Source organism: Symphodus melops (assembly GCF_947650265.1).
Source record: "Symphodus melops genome assembly, chromosome: 8".
NCBI classification, from domain to species: domain Eukaryota; kingdom Metazoa; phylum Chordata; class Actinopteri; order Labriformes; family Labridae; genus Symphodus; species Symphodus melops.
The window spans coordinates 21,349,619-21,370,759 of NC_136698.1; positions in this window are offsets into that span (position 1 = coordinate 21,349,619).

Below are 21,141 nucleotides of genomic sequence, written 5' to 3' on the forward strand. Positions count from 1 at the left end.
GGTATGGCTTGGAGGCCAAAACATGTATGCAGTCTGTCTGTTATGTCTTCAATCTAAAAAACTCAATGTTATACAGTGGGACACTTTGCGATTAAGTAAGGGCTTTCCAGCAATCCTAACAAGACTGCCTCAGGCCTGGTGGAAAATCTGCCTAAGCTGTACAGCAAGACTGTTGCTGGATTGAGTTACAAAAGCAACAATAGAAACACAAGTCCACGTATATTAACCTCAAACATCAGGAGACACATTTAGTGCTTGTTGGTCATAAGATCTTAAATTTACAAACAGCAAAGGGTTCTGTAGGTGCTACCTTATCGTAGTGGGAGAGTTTGAGTGCCCAAATGATCCTAGGAGCTATGTTGTCGGGGGCTTGAATGAGATTCACCCTGATTATCTTAAATCTCTGGATGTGCAGGGGCTTTCATGGCAGACACATCTCTGTAACATTGTGTGGAGGTCTAGGACAGTGCCTCTGGACTGGCAGACCGGGGTGGTGGTCCCTCTTTTCAAGCAGGGGGATCAAGGGGTGTGTTCCAATCACGCTCCTTTAGCCTCCCTGGTAAAGTCTACTCCAGGGTACTGAAGAGGAGGATCTGGCTGTCAGTCGAACCTCGGATCCAAGAGGAACAATGTTGTTTTCATCCCGGCCGCGGAATATAACTTTCATGGACAGAGTTTCTAGGTACAGCCATGGGCCGGAAGATTGGGGGATCACAGGGTCTCTGCTTTTTGCGGATGATGTGGTCCTGTTGGCTCCATCGAACCTGGATATCCAGCACACACTGGGACACCTCGGGGAAGAGCTGGAGGAAGTCACTGGGGCGAGGAAAGTCTAGGCGTCTCTGCTAAGACTGTTGCCCCCGCAACCCGGCCCCAGATAAATAATGGAAAATGGATGGATTGATGGAAGATACTAGATACTGCTTCAAAAATGTATGCAGTCCAAAGAGATACAATTGTAAAATTCAAACAAGAGGTAATCTCTCTCTTCTTTCCCAGTACTTTTTGAGCGTAATTTGTGTGGAGTAATGTGCAATAAGCCAACCCTCATGGATGTATGTGACCCTCAATCATCGATTTGATGAATGGGCAGTTCCTGATTTTTCGGCCAATTAAAGGGTCCGAGATCATCATTTGATCAACCAAGACTTCTTGGTCATTTGTGCAAAAAATAAATAAAAATGTTTTGTCAAGGGAAATGTGAATAAAGCCGTCCTATATATCTGTTTGTCAAAATTGTGTTTCATGGAATTATTCTTCAATGAAATCTAAACAATATATTTCTTTAAACAAATTGTGCACCATTTTTTCAGCAGCAAAGCTCACTGGTCAATGGCTCCTTAGGCCCTGTTTCAACCTAGTGTTCAATGAAGCACTTATACACTGAGAATAAAAGCACCCCACCATGTGTTGTTCCATGACAACAGTCTCTTAAACGTCCTCTGCATGACTGCCACTGCCCTGTTGCTTTATGTTTTATATTTGAGATCCTTTTTTCCATCACGATGACCATCAAACAGTGGATTCTTGACCTCTGACTTTTTCTAGACACGAAGGAGGATGTGGGGACAGGACAGGTAGCTTTATGCAGCATTTGATGTAAGTCGAGCTGAATCTATTTTAACGAAAGCATGCAGCGTCTCCTGAGGCAGTGTCCCTTCTGGTCTCATGATTTTGCCATTTAGCATTTTGGTTTGGTGGTATTTGTACAATCACCTAACCCTTCTCAACATCACACAATCACCATTAATAAAAACAGACTATATTGGTTATGCTCTAGCCAGTATCAATGGATAATCTAGCTAAAAAAGACTTGTGTATTTTACAGTTTCCAGCAAGTTTGGGCTGTCAGCCAAAAAATATTAAACTATCTTAAAAAGATATTGATCTCAATTTCAGAAACTTGTGTACATTTTGCTTCCTGTGTTGGCTGCTAATGTTGCCACCTATTCTCAGACAAGGACAGAGAATATTGTCTGATCCATCTCACGTCCTTCAGTCTGAATATAAGCTTTTTGGACGGCAGTGGCTCAGTTGGTGAAGTACGACTGGGGGCTCGTGCAGCCACATGTCCGATGTGTAACTTGGGCAAGATGCTCAAATTAAAGCTGCTCCCACGGTTTTGTCAGCAGCACATAAATGGTTATGAATGGTATTAATCATTTCTGATGGTCCCTTTACAGAGCAGCCTATTCTGTCAGTGTGTGAATGTGTAGGTTACTGACCTGCAGAGAAAAAGTGCTTAGAGTACATTACGTTTGATCAAGCAGTCGACAGAAGGCTAGAAAAGACCTCTACAAGCTCAAGTCCATTTACCATTTACATGTATCATAATGTTGCTAATTATTGTAAGCATTGTGGTCTATTGGTCTTTTTTCTTTTATATATGCTGTTTATTTTATGGATATTTGACGCAATATGGATAAGGTGTGTTAAATGTTACCAAGGTTGTCTCTGTTGACATGTGGATCTTTGTTTCTACTGTTCTTGGATTCCTGTGTGCAGCACTGGAATCCAAGACAATCAGCCTTCCCTCTTTTTATGACAGTTGAACTGACCTAATTAAAAAAATAAAATAAAAAAGTCATGCAATGGCTGCTGTTTCTCCGGTCAGACATCTCCTCTACTTTCTGTAAACGAGCTAATGGTCAGGATAAAGCTGCAATCACTTCCTACTCACTGCACACTGAAAGTTACAAATCACTAACTTTCCACACAGCCACAGGGGGGATTTAGTTTCATGGCGTGGGTGTTTTCTTTGACTTAATGAGAGGAATCTTGCAGGAAAAGAGTTAGAAAACCACTGCTACAGCACTGAACACTCTTACTCACAGCTTCCATGTTATTAACATATACTTGAAATGAACTCATGTGCATTTACATATTCTTGTGTTTTTAGGTGCCTACATGTGGCTTAAAAACCTCAGAAAGAGATGTTGCAACTACAGGGACTTTAGGTATTGGCTTCCTGCTAGTTGTGCATTCTGTGTTTGACTTAGTGCTCACTCACACCATGTCCTGCACCATGTTTAAGCACGATTCCTCCCTCTCCCCATTCTAGTCAGGTTCACTACATTTAGATTTTAACCTCTGTGGGATTTTGGGGGGATTTGTTAAACTATACATTTTGGAAAGGTTATGGTGTCAAAAAAAACAATGTTTGCAGTTGCCCAGATGTCAATGTGGCGGCCATCTTGGATTTGGCTGCCGTGAAACTTTAATTTGTAATATCTCAGCTTCTGAATAAGCTGGAATGTTGATTTTAACTGCTAAACCCACATTTTCAGGGTCAGCGAATCCAATGATGCTAGTTACAAAGCTACACAACTTTACCCATAGATGCATAAGTGGGTCAAAATCATCATTGCTTTCATGCATCAAAGCTTGGGAATTGTCATCATTCTGGCACTGGCTGCTGCGCTGACACATGGTTGTACAGGCTAGTACTTAGCTCTGCAGGAGCACCTCCCAGAAGAGCAGTCAGATTTACAGTTACTCAAGGAAGGCTTTTGGGGCTGGGAGGACCTCTGTGGCTACTGGTTTGAGCTTGCCATCCGAGTGTTTGAAGTAGCCGTTTTGTAGAGGATCCAGCTGTAGATCCTGGAGAGTAATGGCTTTCTGTACCCATACTCTTGTCTGGACATGGACTCTCAAGATGTGCTTCTTCAGAGCTCCAAGTTTTGGAGGGAGCTTGTCACTTTCTGCCCAATGTTTGCAGAAGAAATGCCATCGCAGTTGAGTGATTGCCTTGATGTAGATCTGCTTGGGTGAGTAAACTGCACATATAAAGGATTTCAGGGCGAATAGCATTACTTCTGTCACATCTGCCTCACCCAAAAGCATCTACATAGCATAAATAATATCTTCATCTGATTTGAGGTAGAGCTGCAGCCAGGTTGTCTTGCCTATGCAGGAGCACCTCCTATGTGATCAGCCCCAGTGAATGCATTAAGGCTGGAAAAGCATTTGCTCTTTTTTACCTAGAGCTCACCACTGTAGTTCAACCTGCACAACACCAGAAGCCATAGAAATGGATGTGCTCTTTAACATGAGATCACAGTTTGCTGTGACTAGCACTTAAACATCTGTAACTGGTGAGTAAAACTCCAACTGTGCATCAGCATTGTTTCAGCAGTTTGTTGACACATCCTACAGACTCAATGTAGTATCATCTTTCATTTAGACCTGGCACTCTTCCAGTCTGATCAACTTAAAGTTTTATTTTTTGGGGCCTTCATTTGAGAGATAAGACAGTGGATAGAGTTAGAGTCAGAAATTGGGGAGCAATAAGAAATGGAAACGACATGCAGGAAAGACGCAGGTTTGGACCTAAACCCAGGACACCAGGCCAGAGGACCACAGCCTCCATACCAACCAACCAAGTCCAAAATTATTTTCAGAGCTTTTTTTGTCTCAAACAACTCCTGTGCATGTATCACTTCTTAGCAGCTATTTGTACCATTATGTTGTCAGGCCAGAGTAAACTGCGGAGTGCCTGGCATATTTCTTTAGTTTTAGCAGATGCAGTAGTTCAGTAATAGATTCATTAGACATTAATTTAGTACAGTAAGGGCCTGATTTACTAAACGTTTGTTTGTATTAAAACATGTGCAAATGTGATCCCACCAGCAAAAAATGTGCTATCTGATTTACTAACAGCATGCAGTGAGGATTGCGTCTTTCATATGAGCAAAACAACACGTATTGCAAAACGAGGCGTTTCTGCCTCAGCGTGCAGAAACGTTAGTACACGCAATGTGATTTAACAAGCCAGGAAAATATTGCGGTGATTGTGACGGTGTCTGAATTTAACACCTTTGAAAAGAACGTGCTAATCCAAGAGCCCCAGTGTTATGCACTGCAGGCTGCAGTTAGGAGGAGGCATAGGCACAATAAAAGATGTGTTAAAATGTTTAAATGACAGAAAAATGAATGGTATGCATTTATTTTTTTTATCTTGTTTCAATAATAGTTTAAAAGAAACACCACGATTAAACTATAACTTGTGGCGGTCCACTAGGGGTGCTCATCACCAGATGGCATTGGCAGATAGGCTGGAGGAGATGGGATATAAGGGGTAGCACTTCCAGATGAATGTTGTTATTGTTTTGATGGAAGTCTGAGAATAAACTCACCGGCTACGGAATCTCGCTCTCTCCTTCTTTCGATTTCCACATTGGTGAACCTAGACGCTTGTTTGAACATGTTGAGCGCCGCCGATCATGCCGCCGCTTCCGCTGCCCCGGCTCCATGGCCGGTTCCTGCCGTGTATGCTGCGACGGTGAAACTCCCGGAATTCTAGTAACATGACCCCGAACCCTGGTTCCAGCATGTGGAAGCCCAGCTTTGGCTTTGGGGGGTGACGGTGGACGAGACACGGTAATACCATGTGGTCTCTGCTCTGGACGCACAGACTACATGGTGCGTCATGGGCGTGCTCAGTGAGCACCGGCGGTCCGGTTAAGCTGCTGTTCGTCACCGATGGTTTGTCTGGGCGCCGCTGGCTGGTGGACTCGGGCATCCAGCGGAGCATCCTGCCTGCATCGACGGTGGACACGCTGGAGGACGGCCACGGACCCCCGCTGAGCGGCGCCAACAGGACGAGCATCCGCACCTTCTGCACCAGGTCTGTGACTGTCTTTTTCTGACCGTAGGTTCACCTGGGACTTTGTTGTTGCTTCTGTGGCTGTGCCTATATTAGGAGCAGATTTTCTGTCTGACCGTTATCCCATCCCGCACATCCAGGACTTTTCTGTGTGGCTGGCCGGGGTTTCCGTCTTTTCTAAGGTGGATTTGGTGCGCGGCTACCACCAAGTACCGATACATGTGCGGGACATACCAAAGACTGCCATAATAACTCCGTTTGGATTATTTGAGTTCCTGAGGATGCCATTTGGCCTGCGGGGGGCAGCACAGACCTTTCAGCGGCTCATGGACTCGGGATATACCCTTTTTGTTTGTGTACCTGGATGACATTTTGGTGGCCAGTTCTTCTGCCAGGGAGCACATAGAACATTTGAGGTTGCTGTTTAGCCGGTTGAACAAGCACGGCCTGATTGTTGACCCGGCTAAGTGCCAGTTTGGGGTGGCTGTAATCGACTTTCTTGGTCACCAGGTGTCCTCACAGGGGGCTGTTCCACTGCCTACAACTGTGGAGGCTATTGCCAACTTCCCTCGACCGCTGAAGGTCAAACCGAGTTCCTTGGGATGGTGAACTTCTACAACCGCTTCATCCCACGAGCAGCTCATCTCATGCACCCCCTGTATGAGGCCTTACGGGGGAGGAAAGCTTCGCAGGAGTTGGACTGGTCTCCAGTCAGACTGCAGGCGTTTGAGGATGCAAAGTCTGCACTGGCTGGCGCTGCTTTGCTGGCACATCCCTCCCCTACTGCTCCTTTGGCTCTCACCACAGATGCCTCAGACAAAGCTGTGGGTGCGGTTTGCGTGCAGTGGGTAGCGGGGGCATGGCAGCCTCTCACCTTTTTCAGCAGGCAACTACGGGCGGCGGAGAGGATCTACAGTGCCTTTGACAGGGAGCTCCTGGCCTTGTTCCTGGCCACTCGCCATTTCAGGTTTCTGTTGGAAGGTCGCTGTTTCACTGCCTTTGTGGCCCACAAGCCCCTGACCTTCGCTATGGGTAAGACCTCAGAGCCTTGGTCCGCCCGCCAGCAATGCCAGCTTGCTTCCATCTCGGAATTCACCACAGACATTAGGCATGTGGCGGGGAAGCACAATGGGGTAGCGGACTGTCTGTCATAGGTGCTTATCTCTGCAGTCCACCTGGGCCTGGACTTCGCAGAGATGGCAGCAGATCAGGGCAGGGATGAGGACCTCAGACCTGGCGCACAGCGGTAACAGGTTTGCGGTTCGTGGAGGTTCCCTGCCATGAAAATGGGTCCAAATTACTATGTGACGTTTCCACTGGTCTATCCCGCACTATGGTTCCTGCAGGTTGGCGCCGACGGGTGTTTGACGCCGTTCATGCTCTCTCTCACCCTGGTGTGAAGGCATCTGTCAGGCTGGTGAGCACAAAGTTTGTCTAGCCTGGCATGCGGAAGGATGTCGGGCTAAGGTCCATCAGCACATCAGGACGCCACTGGAACCCATCATGGTGCCAGAGCGGAGGTTTAATCATGTGCATGTGGACCTGGTTGGTCCTCTGCCTTCCTCCTGTGGCTGCACTCACCTCCTCACGATGGTGGATAGGACTACGAGGTGGCTGGAGGTGGTTCCCCTCTCGTCCACAACTACCGACGAGGTTGACCAGGCCTTTATCAGCAACTGGGTCTCGCGGTTTGGTACGCCGTCTGACCTGACCTCTGACAGGGGAGCCCAGTTTACGTCGGAGCTGTGGAATGCAATGGCTGCGGGGCTGGGAGTGTTACATCGCACAACGGCGTATCACCCGCAGGCAAATGGACTCTGCGAACGTTTCCATCGCTTGCTGAAGGCTGCTCTGCGGGCCAGTCTCACAGACAGTGGTTAGGTTGACCGGCTGCCATGGGTCATGTTGGGCCCGCGCTCGGCCCCGAAGGAGGACCTCCGGGCTTCGGCTGCAGAGCTAGACTACGGTCAGCCGCTGAGGGTCCCGGGTGATTTCCTGCCTGCAAACTCAGCTCAAGGGACATTGGGGGCCTGGCGCCCCGCTGCGCAGGGGGCCACCAAGGCAGTGGTTCCTGTCCCCTTGCATCACTGTTGCCCCGCTCCCACATAAATGTGTGTTTATCCAGCATGGCGGGCATCGCTCCCCACTCCAGCCTCCTTACGATGGCCCCTTTTGGGTTGTGAAGGCGGGGCTTAAAAACTAGGGGTGCTCATCACCAGATGGGATTGGCAGAAAGGCCGGAGGAGATGGGACATAAGGGGTAGCACTTCCGGGTGAATGTTGTTATTGTTTTGATGGAAGTCTGAGAATAAACTTACCGGCTCCGGAATCTCGCTCTCTCGCCTCCTTCTTTCGACTTCCACAAACTGAACATTCACAGCGTCTGCATTCTAAAGAATTTCAACATTGACACTGACACATTGAAAAACATTGAAATGTCATCCTATTTCCCTCTTCTCGCCAACATTACTTTTTAAACCGGGCATTTCCTTTTCTCGGGTTGTGTGTCTCTGGTGCGCTGAGTACTTCTCCTCCTCCTTTGCGTGCTCGTCTCTTCACTCTACATCCCTCTCCCCTGCTGCTGCGCTGTGGGACGCTTGAATGGGGGGCTCATCATGCTTGTACCCCCAACTTCAGTACCTGTTGCCATGGCATTTATGTTCGATCAGACACAGCGCTGACCAGCTTCTGGTGCGCAACTCGTGCCAACGAGTGGCACTCACACTGCGCGCCAGTGCCACAGTTCATTAGCCTCTCACTAATACCTATTTTGCGCTTGCAGTCGTCCAGCTTTCTGTCAAACTCTCTGTGACGTAAACCAGTAGAACACGCAAAAGCCTGACAGAAATACTACCACCTCCACAAAGTTTGCACCTGATGTCATTCACGCAAATGTTCTTAGTAAATCACCCGCAAAACGCCCACAAGCCAAACCTGCAAACTTTGGCAATAAACACGCAATTTAGTAGTCTTTAATTGAGATCTTAGTAAATCAGGCCCTAAATGTGTATCCTGTTAAAGAACAGATTCCTGATTGGTTGACACAGAGGCAAAGTTATAATGAAGATATATGCATATATATTAGGGCTGTCAAAATGACGTGTTAATTTGTTTAATAAAGTACAAAATTAATTAAATTAATTTGGCACTATTTAATTGCACTCTGACATCATTCAGTGCAGAGCAGTTTTCTAAACTTGATGAATAACATTACATAAATATCCTGGTACTTTTACTGTTATTTTCTCGGTACAAGAGAGCAAAACCATCCCATCTGCATTATACACAGGCATCTGTTTTGCAGTTTTTTCACTTACAAAACATTTATGAAGATATGCAGTATATTGACAGTTTAATTAATTTTTTGTATATTTAAATGTTTGTGATGTGTACATATTTAGCATACAGGTACAGATAAACAAAAATGAGACATACAGCTGAGGAAGAGGAAGAACAGAAGGTTAATAACATTCAAGAAGATTCCAAGAACAGAAATGTGATTTTAATTAAAAGCGTTAGCCTGTAACTGATTATCAACAGAAACACACTGGTTTGGAAGAGTCTCACATCCTGCATGATGCTTTGCTGCAAAAACTGAAGTTCAGTTTGGAAGTCTGTCTAAAAGTCTTCATCATAAGTTTGCAAAATAATACTTTCCAATGCATTAGCACTTATTGGAGGCTCTTGAACTTTGCCTCTTAGCCTTAAACTTATTTTCTCACTCCCACAAGAAATGTGCTACTTCAAATAAACTGAACTGAACTGTGACAGGACTTAGATTACTGATCAACGTGGCAGAAGAAAAAAACAAGTCAGCACCAATTGGAAAAGGTGACAATGTTGAACTCACATCAACTTATAAAGTCAGGAAGGGAAGGGCTGTGTTAGTTTCTACTGACTGTATTCACACATTTGTAGACAAAAGTGTCCCATGATGGAAATGTGACTCTCATCTTTGGACTCTCTTACTATTAAGACAGAACTGTAACTCATGTTCCTGGACTCTTTGAGGAGTAATGAATCATCAGGTTGTTCGAATCGATCAATCAGTTTGAGTTTGACCTCTCTTAGCCCTAAACGGGTGACAGCTGACCTATGGTGCCCTCAGAGGGAGTGTGATAAGACAGACAGTTTGGTTTGCAGGACTTATAATTCAGTTGCATGTGTGCCTCATGCAGGAAATGTTTTTGCTATCCTTTTAGCAGCTATCAGAAGAACTGCGAATACTGATGACCACAATACCATAAATTTTATAGATGCTGCCCTCTCTACTCACTCCCAACTCACCCGTGACGCTAGCCTGGGACAATTGGGAGGCCTCAGCAAGAGGTCTTTCAGCCCTGGTTTACCGCAAGAGGAAGTTCAGGTACCTGGGAGTTTTCTGCATAGGTTCGATGGGTCCGACAGAAACACAAAGACGTCCATAAAACTTATTATAATGGTCAAAACAACACAAAACAGCTTCATAACGTGATATTGTACAAAGGTAAGCAATATACGCCAGAGGCTACGACATTAATAGCTAGATTTATGGAGCAAACAACACAATATCACGGCAGCATCTTCTAACACGACTTACCCTCAGCAATGTGGAGTAGCACTGTGAGGTGAGTACGGGAGAAGCTACGGAAGCCCAGGAGGAGCTACAGAAGCCCAGGAGGCTCAAACTAGGCAGAGTGCAAAAGGGCAATTTTACAGGCAAAATCAGTAAAACAATCAAAAATAACAGTGACTCATTAAGATAAAATTAACAAATACTTATAACGTCAGCAAACATAAATTTAAAGTAATAATCATAAAAGTGCATTTTTAACCCTGTTACACTTCCGCTGGGTCTTCTCGAGGCTTGAACCCTGCGGCGATCGCGGAATGCTCTGAACCTCCACCCACAGAGGGACAGGTGTGTGAAGCCTGTGGGCTTGCTTTGGCATAGCTCCCATTGCCAGATGTGGACCTCCCTGAGTCATCCAATCGGGCCTGGATGCAATGTCTAAAGACTGGTCAAATAGGTTACTGCACAGGGTCGTAAAGGGTCTTGTTTTTAGCCCCCCCATTGGCCGGGGAAACAGTGGTTTCTGGCCCTCCTCTGCCTTGTGCATGGCAACCCCTGGCCCCTGCCGGGAATAGACCTCTCTCAGGCAGCGGGACAAATTTGGCATCCGAGCCCAACTGTCCGGCAGTTGTGCCTCCTAGTCCATCTCTCAAGGCCTCAATGAGGCTGTTCTTGAGACTATGAATAATTCTAGGGCACGTTCCACATTCTATTATTACCAGCAGAGATGGTAGTTGTTTTTATCGTTGTGCAAGGAGAGGGACCTGGAGCCTGTTACTGTGTAAATTTGGACCTATCCGTATTATATTTATAATTTCAGAACTATGTTTTTGTGTTTATTGCATCACAGGTCCTATAGCTAGGCCATGTAGACTTAAATAGACATATACAATAACATATAAGCCACATTTAAATGAACACAGGATACAATAAAGAAGCAAGCTGTTACCAGAAGGCTCAGTTTTTTAAAAGTGCAACTCTGCTTTTGCAAATCTAAATGCAAAAACCTTAGCTTTGTGAGCACTGAACACTTAACTGTCACATGATCAGTCCACACTTTAGTTACTCTTCTGTGAGACAAAATAACAAATCATGGATGCTGCTTGCACTCACACAAGTTGAAAATGACTAGTTGTGAACATTCCAAAGTCAAAAAGATAACTAAAAACAAATCCCTTGCAGTGCTAAAAACTATTTCTGAAGCCACACTCGTGGCTGGTATACAGAGATATTTCTTTGCAAGAGATGACAGCAGCAGCAGGTCTGCCTGTGCTTTCCACCATTGTAGTGGATTGAAATTCAAGGGCAAAGGATACCGCTCTCTGTACCTTATGACTTTTTTATTGGCCTTCTCTCTTGAAGGTCTTGCTGCTGCTCTCACTTTAAAGACTTACCTAAACAGCTGGTTCAGTGCTGCCCTTTTCTTCTTTTTGGAAGGACAGTCATTCCCTAAAGAAACAATCATGTTATGTTACTGATGTGTCATGACTCATCTTAAACGCTTTTTTTCTTGCACCTTACTATATATAAATGCTACTCTGCAAGGCTTCACAGTATCAAAAACAAACTGTGTGGCTCATCCTGGATCTGGGGACTAACTAACTATCACAACTTTGACCGGTGCCATCACTTTGAATATAAAGTTTATTACTCATCCTTATGTCCTCGGCGTTGCAGATATCATTCTCGTTGAGTGTTTACCTCCTCCCCTTTTCTGAGCTCAATTTAGGGTGTGAGCAAAGTACCCTAGGTGGGGTTTCTGCTTCTATTCCAGTGACAATCATATTTCTGACATTGTCAGTTACCATGGCTGGTTCTTTGTCAGCAATGTTCCAGTCAACACAAACCTCTTTTAATAAAGTGCCCAGTTTTTAACAGATTAAGATTTTTGTTTGTACGACGTTGCCTACTCAACTCCCAGTCCAGAGAGATATGGTGCACAGTAATCATCACATAATAATTAGTTGCCAAAGATGTCCACGCATTGGTTGTTTTTGCCACTCGTTCAGCATCATGCAGCTCTTTACTTTGTTGTACAACTCCAGCACCCTGCTTCAGGTCTATCCCCCTGAGGATCAGTCACATGACTTTGTCGATATTTTGATCTTGAAGATAGGTAGAAGGATGGCTTAACTCTCAGTAAAGACCGTGGTGACGGTCAACATTCGGTCTCATAGATCCATAGTAACGCTTTAGTGACTCTGAATGTTTCATCCTCAAATGATTTCTACCTAAAATGAATCTGTTTGTTGTTCTGTGTACACATACATTACAATGCTTGCACTGCGGACGAAGTCGTTAACAGATACAGAGACTTTTTTTTTCCACACATCTGTTACAGTACATTTGAATGAGAAAGCATTATGTCCTGTTGAATCAATCACAGATTTAAGTCAGAGATTCTATAATTTTATCAGAGCAGGAAATTGAGAAATTAAAAAAATATATTTAATGGCCCTTGTTTTTTAAATGGGTAGTTCCCAGAGATAGAGATAAGCCTTGAAGGTGGACAGTTTACAAATGTTGTCAGCGTTAAAACATTACTTTCGATTAGATGAAGGTCCAAAATAAATGCAGACATTTCTTTTAAATCACACCCATTAGACACCCTTCAGGCATGCTGTAAGTAAAGTCCCTGCAGCGTCTCTCTGTTGTGACAAGGATGGAAAACATTGACACCTTCCAAATGCGTTGAGATTGACTCATTGAAAAAAAACACACAAAAAAACAAGTCAGTTCAACTCAGTTAAATTTCAAATAATAAGAAGTAGAATTCAACAGTGTCTATGTTACCATTCCCGTTACAACTTTAACAAGTACGGGACAAGCTCAGCCAAGACAAAAGAGTTAACACCAACATCCACGCAAACTTCCTCACAAGAAGTCAAAAGAACCAAAGAAGCCTCAACTGTGTCTTTCTAACAGGGATGAACAATTATGGGAAAACAAACATTGCGTTATCTTTTTCCTTTAATGATGTATAAATTATAATGATTTAAAAAATACAATTCTAACAGATTTACAGAAGTTAAGTATTAAACCACCACTGATGCCCCAGCTGCCCTAAATAAACACAGGACCAAAACTGGGTTTTATGTTTCTGTAGTTAACATATCAGTATAGTAGAAGCTCTTTAGCTTAATGACGTTAATGCTTAAATATCATTAGTATTGTTATTGCTATAGTATTGCTATTTTCAAATATACTGTTTTACCAAAACTAAATAAATAGTTACTGTCACTCCTGAACAGAAAAACATATTTTCAAGGTTGAATAATTGATTGAGTTGATTAATTTCTATACTAGCTGGAATGCAAGCTGTTAAGGCCAAAGGAGGCTGTACACAATATTAAGTTCTGTGTGAAAAGTTTTTAGTTATTTCAGTTTGTTGTTATTTGCCAAATAAATGACTATCAGACTTTCATGATTTAGCTGAAAGCTTCATCACCTACCTGTGACTCATACAACACTTCACTGTCTGTGTTTCTGGTATAGCAGGTTAGAGTAAACAATCACTTACATATCCGCTAATTGACGGTCTGTGAAAATATGGCCACAGCATTAATGTCCTGATGCTACTGTAAAGGAAAAAAACTATCATTTTAAATCCACCAAGCGTCCGAATGTCATACATTTCACATGAAGGGACATTAAAGACTGTGTATGCACCATATTCAGTTCTGTGACCAGTGCAGGTAATATCAGAGGTAAACGGGCAGAAGTGCTGCTTGTTAACAGGCAAGGCAGGCATCTGCTTTGGGGCCCGAGACCAGCAGGGGACATGAAAGGCAGAGGCAGAAAATGTGCTCATTTTGCAATGATGGTAGGAAACCTCACTGTCTGGGCCCCATGTGACAGCACCGACTCTTGTTGCCCTGCTGAGGCCGATTTGAGGGAATGGCAATTGATTTATTTGCCTATCGGGCCCCAACAGACTCTAGAATCAGAACTGAAAACCAAAAATCAACAAGTTTTGTTGCATCATACAACAGAAAGATGTCATCATGACGTAGCCCCGCACATCCTGCCATGTGATATTAAACACATGTACGCCTCATGATTGCGATTTTAAAATGATGTGTTTTTTTTTTTTTATTAAATGTAGGTCACAACAGTTCTGCAGAGAGTGAGCCTGTGATTACAATTTGCAGGCCCACTGCACTGAGGGCAAAATTGATTGACTCTAATCTCACAACTGATATAATCTCCTGTTCTGAGGGAGAGAATGACAGAGAGAGAGAGAGAGAGAGAGCGAGAGAGAGAGAGAGAGAGAGAATGTTAATCCAAACCCAGCACCGACCGCTCAGCTTCCATCATAAACCAGCACTATAAACTTAACTGTACGCCAACGCTTAATCCAATCCATATGGCGTCAGATTTATCTGCAGGTAAATCAGTGCATGGGATAAGTATCTGCTGGCTAGATTAATAGAGTGCAGAGGAAAGTAAAAAAAGGATGAGGAAATCTTTTAGGGCCCTACAGCACATGATAGGAGTGTAAGTGTATGTGTGAGGATGAGGGAGATGTCCTGGAAATATTTTAAAGCCACACTTAGAACATTTAGTATATTCTGCCCTGAAATGATGCTGTAAAAAAAAGCTTAAAAATTAAATGAGGGGTGGGTGGGCTACGTGCGTGTGATTAAAATCCCCTCCATATATACAACATATTCTGCCTGATGTGTGCAGTCTCTGGCTGCATGGCGCCTTCCTTCACTGAAAGTTCAATTCTCTGTTGGCCTGATTGTTTGGATGCATATGGGTGGAAGTCAGTGTTTTGGCAGATCAATAAAACAACAAGTATCCCGTTAGGGTGCAAGGATGGTTATCTTCCTGAGAGAGAGGGAACCAAAAAGAGACAGTGGGGCCTCAGAGGGCTGTGCCACTGCAGCAGTGTCAGGGTTATGGATAGCCAAGGCAGCTACTTTTTGTGTGTTTGCGTGTGTGTGTGTCTGTGTGTGTACAAGTGTGTGTGTGTGTGCGTGTGTGTGTGTGTGTGTGTGTTCTGAAGCAGACTCCCCAGAAAGGCTGTGATTAGCAGGACGGTAAATCACATTAAATCCAGGACACACAGACCCTGTATTGGGTGAGCGTCCTTCGTTTTTTTGCAGGCATTTTTTTTCAAATATCAGAATGAACAAGACAAACACAAACAAATACACATTGATTGGTGAGGTGATGTGGGGAAAAAAGGGCGCATGGTGGCCTAGTGGTTGTGTGTGTGCCTAATGTACAGAGTCAGTACTTCTCCAAGCGTACAGTCCAGGGTCCAATCCATCCTGTGGCACTTTTTCCTCATGTCTTTCCCCACTCTCTCTGTCCCTGATTTCAGACTCTATCCTTTGTCCTATCTCTAAATAAAGACAGAAAAAGCATTACAACCTCCAGGGAAGATGGATGGGGGCAGCAAAACAATACCCTACACACACACGCACATTTAAAAACAACAGAGTTGACCAAAGTGCTTTACAAGATAATAGATAGAAAGCATAAAAAGGGAAAAATAACAATCGACAATGCAAAAACAAAAAAAATCCTTTTCTGCATATGGCTTTTTCGGTGTGATTTAAACACAGGCAACATGGGTGCCAGCCTAACCTAGTCAACTCGTTCCACAGTTTCGGGGCTACAACTGTGAAGGCCCGGTCTCCCCTATTCCTTATCCTGACCCGTGGATCGTGTTCCCTCTCTCTCTGACCTTTTTTACAAGTTGACTGACTCTCAATCTTTGCACTATGTAACTCAAAAAGCTCTCAGGGGTTGCTTTAAGTCCCTTGATTATAAATAGGTATGCTCAGGGTGTATTATAAATAACACACCGTAATCTCCCAATGCCTGTCAAATACCGATGCACCTGCAGGGACATTGCTATTCACACTTCAAAAACTTTGAAAACCTCATCTCAGAACTCTTCATCTATCAGATAAGAGTTGTACCTCATGGTTAATTCATATCCCTGTACATTTTACAAGGGGATTTAGTACAAAAAACAAAATAAATTATTTCCACCCTATGATTTAAGCATTTCTTTAATACCTCATTAGCTGTTTGAAGTTCCCCTCAGCTTGCAGAGATCTCTAATATTTTATAGATGTAGAAGCTGTAAACCGTCATCTGCAATAAAAGAGATAAGGTTACCTGGGCAATATGCATTTTACTCTCTATGTATATGAGCATGTAGGTATATTTAGTGCCTTTATTTATTGGCTACAGAGCCCAGCACACCCTTTAATGGCTCTCATCTTTTGTTCTCATCTTAAGGATCAATGGAAACTTCTTTTCTGAGGCCGTAAAATGTTTTACGACTCCTTCCTGCATCCACCCCCCCCTTTTTTCCCCCCCTCGTGCATGAATATTATCATCTCGGAGTTGGTACAGCCAATTAGCCCAGTAAGAAACACCAGGCATCGACTGCATTGTTCCAGACACATGCATTGTTTTATTATGTCTATCAATTCAGTCCACACCTCTGTCTTTAGTTATTGCATTTGTTTGTGGGGAGGCAGGCTGGGTGGGAATGTGAGTTTGTCTGATTGCAGAGTCGTTCTCATGTAAATTATAGAGGAAATTATGAGTTTGCATTGTCAGTTGTGGTGGTCAATTTAATGGTGATTTGAACTAAGTTGTTCTCCCCCCAGTGAGAAGCTTCTAATTAAAAACTATTGGGTAAATATTTTGTTTTTCTTGTGTCCGACATAATCAAATGAAGTCCTTTTCATTTGCATATCTGACAAGTCATTGAAAATAAGATTGTGTAAACACAGTTATTCAATGGGCAATACAAACCATATTGAGTGGTCCCAGATCAATGACCTTTGCATTTTGTGATCATGTCTCAAGTTGAGTTATTTTCCAGTTATTACATTTACACATTTAAAGAGAAAGCATCACATTTAATGTGTCTGTAACTCGTGTTTTTTGTCGACAGACACTTGATATGGAGCCTTTTAAGTTGCTATCCTTAAGCAGCATGTACATGATATTTAAAGAAAGAAGGAATTGCATTCTTGTCTGGTTTATATTCAGTTTTTTTCCAAGTGTTCTAACTGTATGAAGGGGAAGACAGCTGTGGTTTGGTCAAGTTGTTCCCGTACCATCCGTAATAATTTATACTTTATTAATCCCACAAGGGGAAATTGTCTAACACACACATAGGCCGAGATACACACTCATGCACAAACAGGGTTCTAGTGACATGCATTAATGGAGAGGTCTCAGAGTGAGGGGGCTGCCCACAGCGAGCGCTCCAGAGCAGTTTTGGGGTTCGGTGCCTTGCTCAGGGGCACCTCGGCAGTGCTCAGGAAATGGACTGGCACCTCTCCAGCTACCAGACCAGTTTCCGGACTTGGTCCGTGCCGGGACTTGAACCGGCGACCCTCCGGTTCCCAACCCAAGTCCCTACAGACTGAGCTACTGCCGCCGGACATACAATACATGGACATCAAGGAACCCAGGTTTCTTACCTGTGGCATGCATTTTAGTTTTGGAACTTGGGGCATTGTTTGAGGGTGTAAAGTGTGTGGCACAAAGGGATTTTGATGTATTGAATTTCATTTTGTTATAATCACTTGCCGCAAAATCTGAGAACCAGCGTAAAAAAAAGTTTGGATTGAGTTGATTAAACAGCTGGTATATTTTAGGCTTAACATGAATAAAACCAATCACTGTCGCTCGCGTTAAGAGGAAGGTGCGCCTCCTTGCTGGATTTTTGGTATTTACACTGATATCATTTATTGTTCTTAAATAGGCCGAACACTGTCCAGCTCCTTTAACTTCTGCCATTTTATTGAATACACAGGACATTGTGTGGAATCTGTTCATGTGCGATGAAGTGATATTTCATATTTCAGTCCTTTACTTTAGTCTCTAAAGCATGCACAGTTGAACCTAGACAGTCTGTATTCATGAATGTTGGCCCTAATGTTGATGGAAATCATCATGATGTGTAAGAATTACTGTTTGTTTGATTTTATGTGTATGTGTGCTTCTGCATGTATTAGGCAGACCAGAGTGCAGATAGAAAAAGAGCTTGAAAACTAAAAGAAACAGAAACAGAAACACAATCTTTTCCAGGATCTATTCCACACTCAATTTGAATTTATCATGAAAAAAAACACGTAAACATTGAACTGTGGACTAGAGCTGCTGTTGTGTGTTGTAAAGCTCAGGACCATAGTTTTCTGCATCCCCATGATAGGAACGTTCCAGCTTTGAACCTAACCACACCTCGTTTAGAAACACACACACCTCTTGGCAATTTTTCAAACAGTGTGAGCGCAGGGGGTTAACACGACAACTACGTCAGGAGGAAAATAGGAAAAAACACCTGCACACAGAGATGCTTTAAGGTGAGCATGCTGGTAATCATGCTTTGTCTCCAAATGCATTGGAAAGTTAAACATAATCATTGACTTTACAAACTGTTAAACAGACACTTTTAACATTGCAAACATAAACATCACAAATATGATTGGGTCTTATGATGCATAGAGTGCTCATTTCCCCATAAACCTTTTGCAAAGATGCTCAGTAAAATGTCAACTTGAAGTTTGAAAAGATTACTATTAAAGCTCATATGTTCTCCTCCTTTTTAACCAGTTTAAGTTTCAGAGCTCCTCAAAACATGTGTGATGTTTCTTGTTCTAAATCCACTCTGGTGCTGTATTTGATCATGCCTATAAACCCCTCTATTTCAGCCCTACAACAAAAAAATATCCCTTTAATTTACCCCTTTATTAAATAAAACAAACGTCTTTGATTCAGCCTGACGTGCGTCGCAGGAGAGGATCGGAGGAGATGTTATGTTGTTAATTACTGTGCATGTTTTGCAGATTGCCTTGGCCAGTTACTTTGTCATATTTATCTTATTTTTAATATTCTGTTATGTCTGTAATATGTCTGTTTTTCCTGTTTTTAGGATGACTTTTAACATCTGTCTGGGGACTACAGATGAAAAATAGCCCTTTGGCTAATTCTGGCGCATTTACAGAAATGTTATTAATGTGCACTGTCCCTGTTTTCAAATAAACTTATTATTATTATTAAAGAAGAGGCTGTATATTCACATATTCACATTACTAAAACCTATTTGACACAAGACGAGTTGAGGGAAAAGCCATAGAACCTCTTAGTTAGTACAGAATCACAAATGGCTCTACCAAAAACTGGCAGTGTGGATTCAAGTCCATTATGCTTTGCACTGTTGGAAAAATGTAGAAAAATTCTAATTCGACTATACTGCAGAAATTGCTGAAAGTCTGCCATCATTGCTCTTCCCCTGACTGTTTGATTTGATCTTTGTCTCCTAATGGCTGTTATCTGCACTCCCAAGCAGGTCAATCACAGTGTCAGATCACTCAGGTCGCTGAAATTCACTGAATCAGGGCTTTTAACAACTTCAGATCCAATTCCCCCGTAATGTCTCCTTGTCTGTTTGAAAGTGTAAATTATGCTTTCAGTGGGTTTTTGAGAAACTTTCTTGTTAGGTTACCTTTTTCATGCACACATCTTGTTTCATCTTTTTTTTCTGAACACACTACTGATCAGATTAGGTGGGAGTTGTGGAGATGAAAATGATCCTCAGCTGTCAGGAAGGGCATATGCTCTCAGGCTCAGGAGAGCTGCAAAGGTGAGAAATCCTTTTAGTCTGATCTACTTTTTTCTGCTTTTTATATTCAGTACAAGGCTCCCCTCCTCCATTATCCTGCACCCTGTTTCCTGGTTAAGAAAGGAAAACACATTTAAGAACATCAACCCTGCATTTCTAAAGGTCTGCCTCCATGCTTTCTACAGCTGAGCGACACATCAAGCCTGTCAGAGGTTTCAAATCTGGGACACCTGAACCCTTTCAGCATGAAGTTGTTTCAGAAGAGGTCTGTTTGGGAGTGTGAGATACTGTGCTACTGGTAACATAAAGATGTGCTGCAGGCTGGCAATGGAAGGTTCTTAAATAGAAAGCTAGTAATAAAAGCCACACTTTGTGAACAAGTGAGATGGAAAACATGCATGACATTGAAATCAGAAAAGAAAAACCTCTCTGGCTTGAAACTTTTAGCTTATAGGCTCTGTGATTCTTAAGCATGTCATTTTGACATTTCATGTTTTTCCTTTTAAAAATAAAGGAAAACATTCATTCATCACCATTCATCCACAAATCAAATACTATTTTTTTTTTTTTTAAGTAACACAAAGTATGTAAATTCCACCACCAGAGGGTTATTAAACAAAACTATAACAGAAGATGATGTTGAGGCACACCCAAGATGAAAACGAACTCCTTGTTAAACATATACCGGTAGTCAAGACGAACCTGCGACACTGAAACTGACATAAGAAAGAGATTACACAGAAGCCAAATACACATCTCCAAGTATACTTTAAGGTTAAAGATATAAGTCTGTTTAATCAGAAAAGGGTTGGAATACAGGAATCCAAAACACCAGCTGAGGTATCCAAAACGATAGGCAAAAGACTGTGCAGTAAAACGGGAAAAAAAGTTCAAAATACAACATTGGAAATTTACTAAAGGCCAGAATGTCGTCACAAAGGAACAAGACAAAAAGGCTCAGAAGGAGGGGAACACAGAGACTAAATACTCAGTGGGAGTGACTACAACTAAACACAGGTGAGACACATCACAGATGCTAGAGACACAGGTGGAAGTGCAGGAAGCAAAGGGTAAGAAACAAGACACAGGATAAGTATTAAAGCAAAGAGAAAACATGAACAATAACAGAAGGAACTACTATCCTGGCAAAGTGACAGATAAGTCAAGGCTGCAGTGTATCATCCGCTCTGCAGAGAAGGTGATCGTCTGCAATCTGCCATTTCTCCACAACTCTCATTCATGAACCCTTTGAACATTTTTTTTTTACATGTGACATTTTTTTAAATTCTAACTTATTTATTGGTAAATTGCTTCTTGTATTGTATTTAAGTACTTGCTATTTTAGCCTTATTTCCACCTTATATTAACTGTTTTTTA